We start from the raw sequence: 14,616 nt of genomic DNA on the forward strand, positions 1-14,616 counted from the left end.
CTTGTAAGAGATGTCTCAACTCCTTTCATACAAAATAACAATTAAATCAACATTCGAAATATTGTAGTAATCATAAATCAACCATAATCAATTTACCAAAAGCAGGCTCAAACATATCATTCAAAGATTTTTAACAAATCTATAAAACATCCGTTTGTGATATATGCTGATTTTGAAAGTATCCTTGAAAAGATAGATACTGTTTTTGCAAATCCAAATAAATCATACACAAATAAATATCAAAAACATACTCCTTGTGGTTGCTGTTATTATATAAAATCATCTGTTGGTGATGACTACAAGTTAGAACTTTATAGAGGAGAAGATGCCTCAGAGGAGTTTATAAGATGATTGGAAAAAGACTGTATAAGACTAAGAGAAATAATGGTTAAAACCTATAAACCAATGTCATTAACAAAGGGAGAGAAAAAGGAATTTAGAAAGAACAGTATATGCCATATTTGTGAGGAGAAAATTGAGGGAGAGGTTAAAGTTAGGGATCATTGTCATCTTACTGGAAAATATAGAGGTCCAGCTCATTCCCGTTGTAATCTTATTTACAAGCCCCAAAACTTTATTCCTGTCTTTCTTCACAACAACGCTCACTATGACACACATCTATTTATAAATGAACTTTCAAAGACATCTGGAGATATTTCTGCCATTCCTAACACAGATCAAAAATACATCTCATTCACAAAAACAATTCATACATCCCCCATAACCCATATCAGATTGCTTGATACATACAAGTTTATGGCAAGTCCATTATCTAACTTAGCATCAAATATTAAAAACTTACAGAATCTTAAATCACATTTTTCAAATCAAGAAGAGATTGATCTCTTATCACAAAAGGGAATATATCCGTATGACAACATGGATTCATTTGAGGAGTTTAAAGAAACACAACTTCCTTCAAAGGAAAGTTTCTATAGCAAGTTGAATAAAACTCATATTTCCGATAGAGATTATACACAAGCTAAAAAGGTTTGGGAGAAGTTTAATATAAAGAATCTTGGAGAATATCATGATTTGTATCTTAAAACTGATGTATTGTTATTGGGTGATGTGTTTGAAACTTTTACAACAGTCTGTCATAATAAAAATTCTTATGGATTAGACCCCGCTCACCATTACAAAGCCCCGGGTTTGGCTTGGAGTGCTATGTTAAAAATGACAAAACAGAATTTGGAATTAATCATTGATATAGATATGCTTTTAATGATAGAGAAGGCTAAAAGAGGAGGAATATCTCAAGTATGTTCCAAGAGATATGCTAAAGCAAATAACAAATATCTTCCTGATTATAATAAGAATGAGGACAACTCTTACCTGATGTATTATGATGCTAAGAATTTGTATGAGTGGGCTATGTCTCAATCTTTACTATAGAGAAAACTTAAATGGGTTAAAGAAAAATATTATGAAAAAGTTTTACAAGACATTGTTGTCTCCTCTCAAAAATAATGAGATGAAGCTGAAGTTGGATATTATTTTGAGGTTGATTTAAAATATCCAGAAGAACTTCATCACAAACATAAAGACCTTCCTTAGGCCCCTGATAAAGAAAGTCCAATAAAAGAACGGTTAAGTGATTACCAATAGTCATTTAATATAAAAGGTAAATCTACAGAAAAATTACTTACTACATTAAATGATAAAGAAAGTTTTGTTTTGCATCAAAGGATTTTGAAATTTAAACAAAGTCATTAGTTAAAGAAGTATATTTATTTTAATACAAAAAGGAGAACAGAAGCAAAAACAGATTTTGAGGACTTTTATAAATGAATGAATAATGCTGTATTTGGAAAGACTATGGAAAATGTTAGGAATCGACAAAACATAAGACTTGCTACATCTTGGATACAGGCTTCAAAGTTAATTAATAGACCAAGTTTTGAGCGAGCGGAGGTGTATTTCAGAGAACTTTTGTGCTATTCATTGGAAAAAAGAGAGTATTGAAATGGATAAACCTATTTATATAGGAACATCAATTCTTGACTTGTCAAAGTCGTTAATGTATGATTATTACCATAATAATTTAAAATCAAAGTATAAGGATAATGTGTCATTGTTACATATGGATACAGATAGTTTTATATTCGAAATTAAGACAAGTGATGTATATGAGGACATGATTGATAATATTGATATATATGATACAAGTAATTATAATTCAGGTGATGTGTTGTTTTCATCAAAGAATAAAAAGTTATTGGTAAGTTTAAAGATTAATTGGGTGGGAAGGTCATGAGTGAACTTATAGGATTGAGATCAAAGTCTTATGCTTTTACGTATATTGATAATAATAACATTGAAAGGTGTGATAAGAAGCTAAAGGGAATAAAGAAAAATATAATCAAGGAAACAATAAACTTTAAACATTATTACAACTGTTTAACCTTAAAGAAGGAAGAGTACAGAAAAATGAATACAATAAGAAGTTATAAACATCAATTATATACAGAAGAGATAAATAAGAAAGCATTAGGAGCTTTTGATGATAAAATATATATTTTATAGAATGGAATCAATTGTCTCCCTTATGGTTATAAGTATAAGTGTTTAGCTATTGGGTTGGGAATTTTAACGGGCTACCGCTGTCTTTTTGCTGATTTATAAATGATAGAACCAAGCAATAACCAAACCAAAGAGTGGAGATGCAATCAGCCTTGGTATTTAAATGGGAAACATAAAGAATGTGAGAAATATCAAATAAGTCTTATTGAAGAAATATAAGGGGTAAAAGTAGATAAAACAAATAAGTGGATAAATTTAATTACAAATAAGTTGGAGGGTGTAAAAAAAAAAATTCCTTGAATAGATTGAAAACTTTGATGGTTATCAATTGAACAATGGAGAAGTTTATTATTTCATTTCTGCTCAACAAAGACACTTCAACCAAGAACCAAGTTCCAAGTTATTCTTTGTTAATATACTCGATGGAAATTAATGTTAGAAGAAAACTAAGTTATTCCCAAAATTAGAAGATGGGCACATATTCGTTGGTTCGCTCTTTGAGTGGAATGAAAATATAAAAAGACTGTGATGATGTTGGGGGGAAGAAGTGCTTTAATCAGTAAGTCTCAATCTTTCACAGTCTCAATTTTACATTTGCTTGTATGGGAGGGAGGGGAGAGGTGGGGAGAAAATCAGTATCCTATTTTGAGCTTTTGTTGTGTGTCAGAAAGTTTTTTTTCCCCTTTTTCCCAATTTCATTTGAATGGGTGTCCCAGAAGCCTCATTTATCATCTAATCCCACTCCGTGGGAGTACCTCATGTACAGCTTCCCATCGCAGGGCAGCGCACCGGATGACGGGATTGGGGCAAAGCCTTCGGGACCCCCAATCTTTGATGATAGGAGGGAAACCACGGGGTAACATTCCCAGGTCAGATTGCGGGAGAGTGTGTCGGAGTGGTGCTGAGGTGTTGACCACCAGACGGCCGTCTCCTTGGGGTAACCTGAGGCGGTCCCTTCGGGTGGGTGCCTGGAATGTTCTATCCCCAAGAGAGGATGATCACCTGTCTCTGTTATCATCTGAGCTCAAGCATTTGGACATCGGTATTGCAACACTCTCTGAGGTTCGGAGACCAGATTACATGGATTACAATCCACCAGATTGACCATGTCCTCGTGAGATCATGGTGGGTGGTTACACCGACTATTGGTCTGGTCGCTCTGATGGTTACCATGCCCAAGGAGTTGCTGTAGCTGTGTCCAATAAGCTGACTCCAATGATAATTAAGGGAACACTGGTCAATGAGAGTATTGTGAGACTCAGGATTCATCACTCCTTGGGTGTCACTTCGCTGGTCTCCGTTTATGCTCCGACTGAGGCGAGTGATCTCACCATGAAGGACGCATTCGATGCCACGCTCGAGTCTGTGGTTGATTAGTGCCCCAGACGAGATACACTTCGATTCTTGGGGGATTTCAATGCATCGACTGGAACTGATAGGGATGGTTATTATGAGACATGTGTTGGTCCCCATGCGTCTGGAACTGTGAACCTGAATAGCATGAAGTTCCTTGACTTTGCAAGAAGTCATGGACTTAGGGTGGCCGGTTCATGGTTTCAGCACCCACAAGCTCATCGCTAGGCTTGGTATTCCAACGCTGGCGGTGCGGCAAAGGAGATTGACCATGTCCTCGTTGATGGTCTCGGGAGGATGATCCCAAACTGCAGGGTCGACCGGAGTGCTCAGTTCCTCAATACTGACCACCGGCTTGTTGTAGCAACTCCAAAGTTGAACCTTAAATCCAGGAAAATGGTACCATCCGAGCCTCAGCTGGATGTTGGCAAGCTCAATGATGAGAGGGTAGCAGAGGAGTTTGCGAACAAGCTGAGTGGAATTTTGGGGGTCTGGGTGCTTTGGGAGGTCCTGAAGAGTTGTGGAGTGCCTTCAAGACCACCGTCCTTGATGTTGCCGGTGGATGTCTTGGAACTCACCATAGGGCAAAGAAGAATCTTGTCTCTCAGGGGACACTGGATACCATTGACCAGAGTCACAGGGCGAGGCTGAATGGCAGAGTTGAGCTGTTCAGGGAGCTGAGGCGTAAAACTGTACGGGCGCTAAGGGTGGACAAGGAGGCCAATGTGCGAGGAATTTGTGAAGTGGTAGAGCATCACCTGTGGTCAAATGATTCTGGTCCTACTCACAGGGGAATTCATGCATTGTGCTCATCCAAGCCCATCCCTCAGTGTACTGCAGTTAGAGCAGAGGGTGGTCGGCTCTTGACAGAGGAGTCCGAAGTGAAGGCCCGCTGGGCCGGTTACTTTGAGTGGTTGTACCAGGCTGATCCACCAGCTGTCGAGTTGGACGTCAGGGGTGTTACAATAACTATTGCTGACCCTCCAATCAACTGTGGTCCACCTTCGCTTGTGGAAATAGAGGCTGCGGTGAACCGGTTGAAATGGTGTAAAGCTCCAGGGATGTGTGGCATCAATGCTGAACTTCTCAAGGCTGGTGGAAATGCTGCACTCGTGTCGTTGCATGCAGTTCTGTGCTCTGCCTGGAACACAGGCATCATCCCAAATGACTGGGAGAGGGGCCTTGTTGTCCCTCTCTGGAAAGGGAAGGGTGATCGCCAAGACGGCAATAACTACCGAGGGGTGACGCTGCTCTCAGTGCCGGGCAAGGACTTTGCTTGGATAATTCTGGATAGGGTTCGCCACCATCTGCTTGAGCACCAGCATCCAGAGCAGTTAGGCTTTACACCAAAGAGGTCAACGATTGACCGTATCCTTGCTCTTCGGGTCCTCACCGAACGCAGACGAGAGTTTTGGCATGGGCTGCTTGCAGCCTATTTTGATCTCTGTAAAGTGTTTGATTCAGTGAATCGGGATGCCCTCTGGAGAATTCTTGGTCTTCGTGGGGTACCACCAAAACGTGGTGATCGATCTGATGTCTGAAATCTACTGAGAGTAGATTTCTGAGAGTGCTGCGAGATGTGGTGGAACTATCTTTGACTTAGTTCCAGTTGTTACTGGAGTTCATCAGGGGTGTGTTCTGGTCCCCAGACTTTTCAGCATTTGTATGGACTGGATTCTCGGGAGGATGTCAGAGAGATCAAGCTGTGGTGCATCATTTGGTAATGTCAACATCTCTGACCTTGATTTCGCAGATGATGCAGTCATCTTTGCAGAGACTTTAGATATCCTTTTGGGGGCCCTCGAGGTGCTGAATGAGGAGTTGGAGAGGCTGGGATTACGGGTTGCCTTGGTCAAAACTAAGATGCAGGCTTTCAATGACATCTTGGATGCTGCTGTCCTGTCTGTGCCTATTTGTGGTGAGGATGATGAGGTCATGGAGAGATTCACTTACCTTGGCCGTGATATTCATGTCTCTGCTGGCTGTGACTCAGAGGTCAATAGACGTCTGGGTCGGGCCTGGGGAATCATGGATTCACTGGATAATGGGGTGTGGTGCTGCAGGTACCTGTGCAGGAGGACGAAAGTCTGAGTCTTCAGGTCCTTGGTGCTTCCAGTCTTGCTCTATGGATGTGAGACTTGGACTCTGACCAAGGATCTGAGATGGATATTTAATTCCTTTGGTACTAGGTCTCTTCAGAGAATCCTTGGCTATCGATGGTCGGACTTTGTGTCCAACGAGCGGTTGCTGAGAGAGACTCAAATGAGATTTGTTACCTGCATAGTCCGTGCACATGATGTTTTCCTGAACCGACATGCATATTTTTATGTTCCTTGATTTTGTTTAGATTCTCATCTTTTATCTACTATATAAATGGCAGTCCTTCTGTCTGTTTGTTTGTAACCAATAAGCTCCTAGACCAGTGAACCGATCTTGATGAAACTTTACACACATATAGACCTAACATTCAGCTCTAGGATGCGCTAAGTGGCTTTCCATAAAAATGAAAATATATATATATATATATATATATATATATATATATATATATATATATATATATATATATATATATATATATATATATACATAAAATAAAAATTCCATTAAAAAAAGGCTTTCGAATAGTGTGCCGGCGTATTAATCGTAACAAAAGGCTTCATGGTTAAAAACGCTAGGGTTTTTTGAAATACAAAATGTTCGCATTCGTTGACTTTTTAAACATACACATTCTCCTCCTCTAATAAGTTATCGTTTCAAGTGTTCGGAAATCTACCTATTTGCTCTTTTACATGTCCATCTGCCCCGCATAACGGGTATGTGTTAATCTATTCGTTATTCGGTTTAACTGTAAATATCCCATGGCAACCTTTTCGTCGCTTAACTGCTGATAAATGTTTAACCTATTTGTTCTATGTGTAGCATTTGCCATTTTTGTTAACGTTTTTCTTGGGAACCATCCATTTAGCATAGAATAAGCTAATTGAGGTGACTGTATCGATACTTGCGGGTTAACCAAGCGGCTCTTCAAGCAGTTAGACGATCAAACCCGTGAACAGGCCGATAGCTATGCCAGCGACACTTTCGCTTCGACATCACTACACAACAGTGTCCAGATAAAAGGATACATACAACCAAGAGTGAAGTTGGATTTGAAAGTGAACGCAACACGGCCTTCTTTACGGCCCCACTTCTAATTGTTACACCACTTCTTTTGATGAGTTCTTTTGTGGTTTTTTCAGGTGTGTTTGGGATGGTTTCATTTAATTTTTCAGTGAGTGTCAGTTTAAAAGGCGGCAAGCTGATGAAGAGAAGTATAGGAAGTGCTCCAAGAACAAGATATTTCAACCAAGAAGCACTAAGTGTTTTTCATATTAAACTTTAAAACCTAACCATTCACTGCACCGCTATATTTACCAGTTGCGAAGACAATGATTGCTCCCTCGGCATCACCCCATAAAAGAAGCCTTCCTAATGTTCTCCATACAACTAATGCCTCAGTCTAACTAGCGTGAGGAAAATAGGCACTTCGTCTAACCAGCAAATTTCCCGGGTATTACCGGGTACTTCAGCTAGTAACTAATAAAATGTCCATATTTTCTAAGCGGTGTATAACAATAATGCTGTTCTCTCTTTCTATTTACTTTATTGGGTTTTTTTTTTTTTGCCCTTCCGCTATAAACGTCAACAAGCTTTATCAATTAATTATATTTTGCCAAGTAACAAAATGGCGGATTTTCATGTATTGCTTAGTATTTTCATGTATTGCGAGGTGGATACCAAAAATTTGATTTCAAATTTGACGACAAGTTTGATGACAAATTTGAGGTCACCTCCAGAAATGATCAACCAGCATTACAACCTGTGTCTCACTCTACAGTTTTATCTTTGATATTTAGCCATAACACCGGCTTCGCCGGTTATGACACCAACATGTATTTTAATGTATATTTAATAATGCTGCACCATTCCATACAAAGAAACGTAAATAAATAAAAATAACAAGCAAGAAAGGCTGTTTTAGGGTCAGTTTTTTGGGAGCCTGGAACATTTCCCTAATTTCCCCATCCGTTTAATGATTCCTCCAACACGAGGTTATCCCAGAACGTATTCCCCGTTTTGGAGGAAGTTATACTGTACATATTTTGGGAGGCAATCCCCTTAAATCCCCTGAGAGCAGATTTTTCAAATATGAACAACTTTGTTACGTCATGGGTGATGAAGGTTGTCATGAAGTTTCATCAGAATAGTGTGTATCGTTTGTGAAGAAGGCAAATACCTCTTTGGGGAGGCAACCCACTCCCCCCTCCCCCCACCAGGCCAAAAACTCCCTCTGTTGACCCTGTTTTTTCATCACAGGTGATGAAGGTTATGGTCAAATTTCATTGAAATTGTATGTGTAGTTTCTGAGAAGAGGTTGCAAGTATTTGTGGATGGACAGACGGATGACGCGCCATCCCATAACCTCCCCAGAACTACTTTACAGGTAAGCTAAAAAAATATCCCTGGGAATATTATTACAAACGAACTACATTTGGAAGCTGTCCGGAGCTCAGCGAAGATCCTGAAGAGAACCCTCGGAACAAAACTTTGAGAACCGAAAACTTCACAGCTTGGTCCATGAATCGTGACCCCTTACTGAAATGAAGGTGGATCGTTTCAGCCTGCCATGGGAGGACTCCATTCCACACTCTGAAACCCACATATTTCGATAACAATTAAACACACACACACACACACACACACACACACACACACACACACACACACACACACACACACACGTATCGAATAAGATAGTGCAGATTACTACGGACAATCCCATGGATTGTAAAATACATTTGGTTATGGTTAACTTGAGTGGTTTCTTTCTCGTTAATTACCACACATCGGAAGCAATATTTGAACTGAACGTAAACAAAATGCACAGTAAATCGAACCGAGTACATAACTTACAGCACAGTATACTTAGCCTAGAAGTAAATACATAGTTTAAATCAAAGTACTTCGGTTCGATAAGGAACCAGGGGGATATTCTTGAATTTATCAATAATAATTTCACCAAACTTTGCAGTTTTAAGAAGTTTCTTTCTAATTGTCTGATTAAAGAGATCATTAAACTTAAGTGTGTTAGGTCCTTGGTAGAAATATGATGACACAAGCTCATTTCTATCTATCATTGAAATTAATGCATTTTACAAGACAAGTAAGTAATTCTGTTGAAACAAGGATCTGTTGAATCACAAAAAGGAAAGAGCCTCTCATTACGAAGTACAGTCTGTGTATTATAAAAAGCTCCAGTGCCAACAGGTAGGCTGGTTATTGTTGAAATTAAATTTACAAAAATATATTTGGAGGTTGGGAGGTAAAGATGTTATGACGTCACAAGATGGCATTACTGTGCCCCAGGAAGTAACGTCACTTTTCCCAAGGTCACCGGTTAAGTTTATCTGGTATATCTGACTGCACGTACAGTATGTGGTCGATTTGTAATGACAGCACTCTCTTCCAAGATACTTTGACCCTGTAAAAACGAAAATAAAAAAAAACTTGAACTTGATGTGGTGTTTACATCGACTATTACTTTGAAACACCCCACGGTTGCTCTGATTAATATTGTCAAGGCAAGAATGGGATAAAATGTGGATTATACCAATAAAGCAATTAAAATATAAAATAAAATCGGCAAAATGATGGAAATCTGGCACTTTGAGCAAGGAAAAATGAGCAAAAGAGCATTCGATAGTACGTTTTTATTCATATAAAGTTACGAAATGAGTAATTTGATAAATATCAGATCCAATAGTTCTCATCTGTTGAAATCTGGTTTTGCTTCACTCAAAACTCAACTGAGCTTATACCAACAAAATAACCATTCTTCTTATTTTGTATGTAGCACACAGCTGTATGTAGCATATGTGGACTGGGCGAACAACTGAGCCACTGATGGAGGGCCCCCTGTGGGTTATAGCAGTAACTTGGTCAAAGTGTTGGCAATAGCTCACCTACTCTTCATGAAGGACATCATGGGGTATTTAACGTCCACCAACTACAGCCAGTTTAACATCCATCCAAGGGATGGCACACACAATAATGAATCACCCTATCTGTGAAACACTGAGAACTTGAAAGACAGCTTATAGCTAGAAAGAGATTCAAACCCAGGCAGAACGGCTCAGAGGCAAGTTATGCTGACCTCTCGGCCATCCTTCCAGCTCATGTAGGCAAGCACATATTTTAATGTCGATCAGAAATATGATCACAATTCAAAGTCAAAAGAAACTTCAGAGAAAGGTGGGTAGGGTCTTCACCTGTAGTTATTGCTGCTCTGAAATAGAAAGCGAACCCCTGGATAGAGAAACGCTGAGGTCAGAGGCGGCAGATTGAACAAACGATTGTGTGTGGTCGTGAGATATAGGAGCCAACAGGGGTCAGCTCGTGCAGTCTGGAATTGGCAACAAAATCACGAGTGAAAAAAAATGTTTTTTAAAAAAACATCGAGTTGCCTTAGCTTGAAAACATGTTCTTTCGGCCCAGAGAGGTTTTAAAATCCAATTTTGAAACGTACAATCTTCTTGTAATGTCGAAACACTCCCAAAACGGTTTTCTTAAAATAATTTATCACTTTATCATGTACGAGCAGGCGTACCTGGTGTTGCTTGGTGCTGTTCTAAAACTGTTCACATTTTGAAGAAATCAATTTTTTTTCTATTTCTTGGTGAGGGACTAAAACACTTCCTTGCACCCACAAAGGAATGGAATTGGGGATCATTTAATATTACCTTTCACATTTCTACAAAAGGTTTAGGCATGAGAAAGTGATTTAAAAAATACATATATCAAACTTTTTCTTTAAAAATTTACAAAACTCACTGGCACTCACTGATGATCCTCTCAAAGTTTGACAAAATATCCGTTTGGCCATATCTGAGAAAAATGGTGACACACACACACACACACACACACACACACACACACACACACACACACACACACACACACACACACACACACACACACACACACACACACACACACCTCAGATAGTATAGATTCTTATTGTCCATTCTCGGGGTCGGACATCCGGGAACTTCGCCGACCCATAATGCAATGTCCGCATAGCAACGCTGGCGAAGGGGAAAACAAAGTACCTCATTCGCTCGGATCGCCCTGCTATGTGTTGCAGCGGTGTATGTAGCGCTAGCGCTATCACACGGCACTCGACTCGTACCTGTTACAAGTTTGTTTCTTTCGTAGCCTTTATTACACATTATTATTTGCAACAATGCCGAAAAGTTGCTGTATTTTCAGTTGTATTAATAACAAGGCAAAAATTCAGAACTCTCCTTTTATCTCATACCAAGTCGGGCTACTGAACCAGAGAGGAGACTTCTGTGGCTTAGAGCCATGAGACAAAAAATTTGTGGGCTTCCAGTGATCGGTAGTTTTTCATTGCCTCATGTGTAAACACTCTTGAGATTAAAAAGAAAAATATTGTTACGAATTTCGATTGCACACAACATTCGATTGCTCACAACATACAGGTTCCTTTAGTCAGCTATGTCGATAAGTGCTTGTTCCCGAGATAGCTCACCTTCCATTGTTTAAATGTTCAGAAATCGATTAGATGCACTGCAGATCGATTTAATAGTTAGGGAACGAACAATGGAGACCTCCCTCCCCCTCCTCTGCGAAGAGGAAGAAGAATATTGCCGTCCCGTGACTCATGACTTCAACAACTCCCTCCCACCCATGGTTGAGCGGGGGGAGGGATGGAGCACAGGGGCATGAGTCACGCCGGGATCGGGGGAAGGGCGGAGAAGGATAAGGATGAGATCCTTTCTTTGTTCTTGGTTAGTAAGTTTTTTGCTTCGGCAGAGAGTAGCCGTTCAGCAGACCGTCGGGTCCTGCTTGGCTTGCGTTCGGGTTGAGGCCTTCGGAAGCTATTTGCTTCGGCTGGCTCAGTGAGCTTCGGCTGAGGCCTGGCTCGAGAGGAGGCTTTTTGCTTTGATGGTTCCGTGAGCCTCGGCTTCTGCTTGGCTCGGGAGAGCTTTTTGCTTCGAGCTGCTTTGCTTGGAAGGAAGTTGAGCCAGTCGCTCGGCTCGAGCTGCGAGTGGTGGCTTCTTCTTCTTGGTTCGTGGAGCTCTTTGTTCTCCATTTTGGTTCCTGGCTTGGTGCGACTCATCGACCTCTTCGTGGAGGTGGTTCTTCGGGGAGGCGGGAAGGATCGGCGCCTCGTCTCACCAGCACGTGTTGAGAAGCGCGGGAGGATTCGCGGGAGCTCGGGAAGGATCGCGGCTCGGCGATTGGATCCAACTCGCTCTCGCTCTCGCCCGGGTCCGAACAACTTGAAGATCACACGAGGTGGAGAGGTTCGAGTCAAGCTCTGAGTTTCAGCTCACCTGTCCTCCGAGCTGGAGCTCGTTATTAAAGGCCTCTGCCACCATTTCTTGGGTGTGTGTGTGTGTGTGTGTGTGTGTGTGTGTGTGTGTGTGTGTGTGTGTGTGTGTGTGTGCGTACATGTGTCCGTGGGCCCGTCTAATAAGTAGGAACTGCTGTTAAGTGCAAGTGACTGTTCATAATAAGTAGACGGTTGTAGTTCTTTTGTCGTGCTTTTGTTGCTTGTATAGTTGTATACGTGTTTTGCCTTGTTTAATTGCCTACGTGCTTAATTATAATAAATGTCCTTGTGTGAATGTAAACCTGTTCGTTGCGTCCATTCCCTCATTGAACTGCCCCATTTTGCACTCGGAATATAGTTGGTTTTTAAATAGCCGATAAATAGAATCGGATCCGGCGAGGTCTGGCGATAATACCCGCTCGGTTATCCCAGAATGGAACGGACCGCTTAAGCGGTTCGTGTCGAAGCAGGCCTTCGCCGAGGTATGGTCCCTTGGTAGGTTACCCGCGCGGGTACTTAGGTATATCGATATTTGGCGATTGACCCTATTTCGCGCGGGTAGAATGCGGACTGGGCCGTGGTGGGATTAAAAACCCATCCGTGACTGGTTTCCGGCGTTGTTCCAGAAAGTCACGACTGGATTGTCCGTTCGGTGGGCGAAGCGACCGCTATTGGTTAGACGCGGTCGTTCGCACGTTGACGGGCGGGAAATCTACAACAATATATTCTGTGGTTAGTTATTAAAATAGTACCAGGGCAATTAAGCAATGGTACATCACACAAAAACATAAAAGCCTTGGCCCTTGATTGCCATTAATAGGATGAGAACTTGCAAACTAAATGCAATGACAGTGTGTCGGCCGTTCCTTTAAGTTCACTGCAGTCTTGTCCTCAGCCCAGGCGCTTCAACTCAGCAGCCACAAGAAATAGCCACGCACTGCTACATCATTACAAAACGTAGAGACACACAGGCACACATGCTCACTCACATACGGCAGCGCTCATAGACATCGTCATACACATAATTAAAATCAGGGATAAGACAGAATTTATGCAACATGAATGTGACCAATATATTAATCATTCATTGACATTCTTGCTGGGTCAGTGAGTGCAACCCACAACTAGCACAGATGACTCACTGTCACACAGTACAGACAAGGCAGGTCAAGTAAAACTATTACTAACAAGCCACGTCAGCTCGGCAGTTCCTAAATAAATGAAATAATATATTAACACTCCAGTACAGTAATATTTGATAACACACAGTTAAAACTTGGTTTAGAATTGAATTACATACCTGGTGTCTTAACTAGATACGTGTATACGTCCGGGTATTGCACGTTCGGCCATTCATTCGGGTTGTTGATCCACGAATCACTGGGGTACTAGTAGGGCCAAGAATCAAGGCCAATTAACTGTATTTTGGCTCGATATCTGGCCAATGCATCACCTGACAAATGTTCTATATATTGATATGACATTGCAAACACTTGGGTGAACACAATGTATCAACAATTTATCTGAAATACATCGACAGAAAAAAACAAATCACTCGGCTTTGCATGCAAGTAAACCACGATGTACGTGCGTCTGCGATCGGTGCTGCGTTTGTTTTCCACTTTGTCAATATGGCGGTCGTGTTAACAAGCGAAGTCACGTGACTGTGACGTATGTCCGACCTCAAGTATAGGGGGAAACTTAAACATAAAGTCGTTTATCACAAGTTTAATCCAAATAAAAGGTATACGTAGGCCGAGCTTATTCATCGTTCCTTTCAACAATTCTGAGTGGTCAAACGGTGAGAGAAATTTCATCTGTGGTGTGTAGGCGCTTGGTGACCCGTACCACTCCGACGAACGTATGAACATGAACGTGACGACAACTTTCCCAAAGAATGCCGTTTTATTCACGAATGACCAAAATCATACGTACAGAATATTAGTTCATCCAAGCAGTGTGGAAATATCGAGCAATGAAGCGCACAGATACCACCACAACATGCCAAACGATTAAAGTGTTACAGAGAGGTATTTTCAGCACAGGATAATAACCTACCAAGTGTTCATACCCGTGGAATGAGTGAATGATCAAGGGAAAGTATAAAACAGAGATAACCGGGGGGTTGCAGCACTCCGAAGCAGAAACGCTGCTCCACTGGTCTTGCATGGCAGATACAGTATGAAAGGAAATGGTGCCAAAAGGGGGAAATGTTTTTGTTGTAGTTGTTGTTGTTGTTGACGACGATGATGACACTGTCGCCATTGATGTTGTTGTACTTGATGTCGCTGAGCCTCAACAGATGTTGTAGCCGAGCTTCAACATGTGGCGAACATGCA

General features: G+C 41.1%; 1 long non-coding RNA gene across 2 annotated transcripts in view; it reads right to left on the bottom strand.

The window, feature by feature from the left end:
- The window catches only part of LOC147015720 (uncharacterized), a 78,798-nt gene that overhangs the window by 45,689 nt on the left and 18,493 nt on the right, over positions 1-14,616 (bottom strand). For both annotated transcript variants that reach the window (XR_015049807.1, XR_015049808.1), the window contains exon 2: positions 10,188-10,321. This is a non-coding gene — a long non-coding RNA (uncharacterized LOC147015720). The remainder of the gene's footprint in view (positions 1-10,187; positions 10,322-14,616) is intronic.

This window comes from Eptatretus burgeri, chromosome 12 (assembly GCF_056783735.1).
Source record: "Eptatretus burgeri isolate ZD-2024b chromosome 12, Ebu_testis_v1, whole genome shotgun sequence".
In the NCBI taxonomy this organism is placed as follows: domain Eukaryota; kingdom Metazoa; phylum Chordata; class Myxini; order Myxiniformes; family Myxinidae; genus Eptatretus; species Eptatretus burgeri.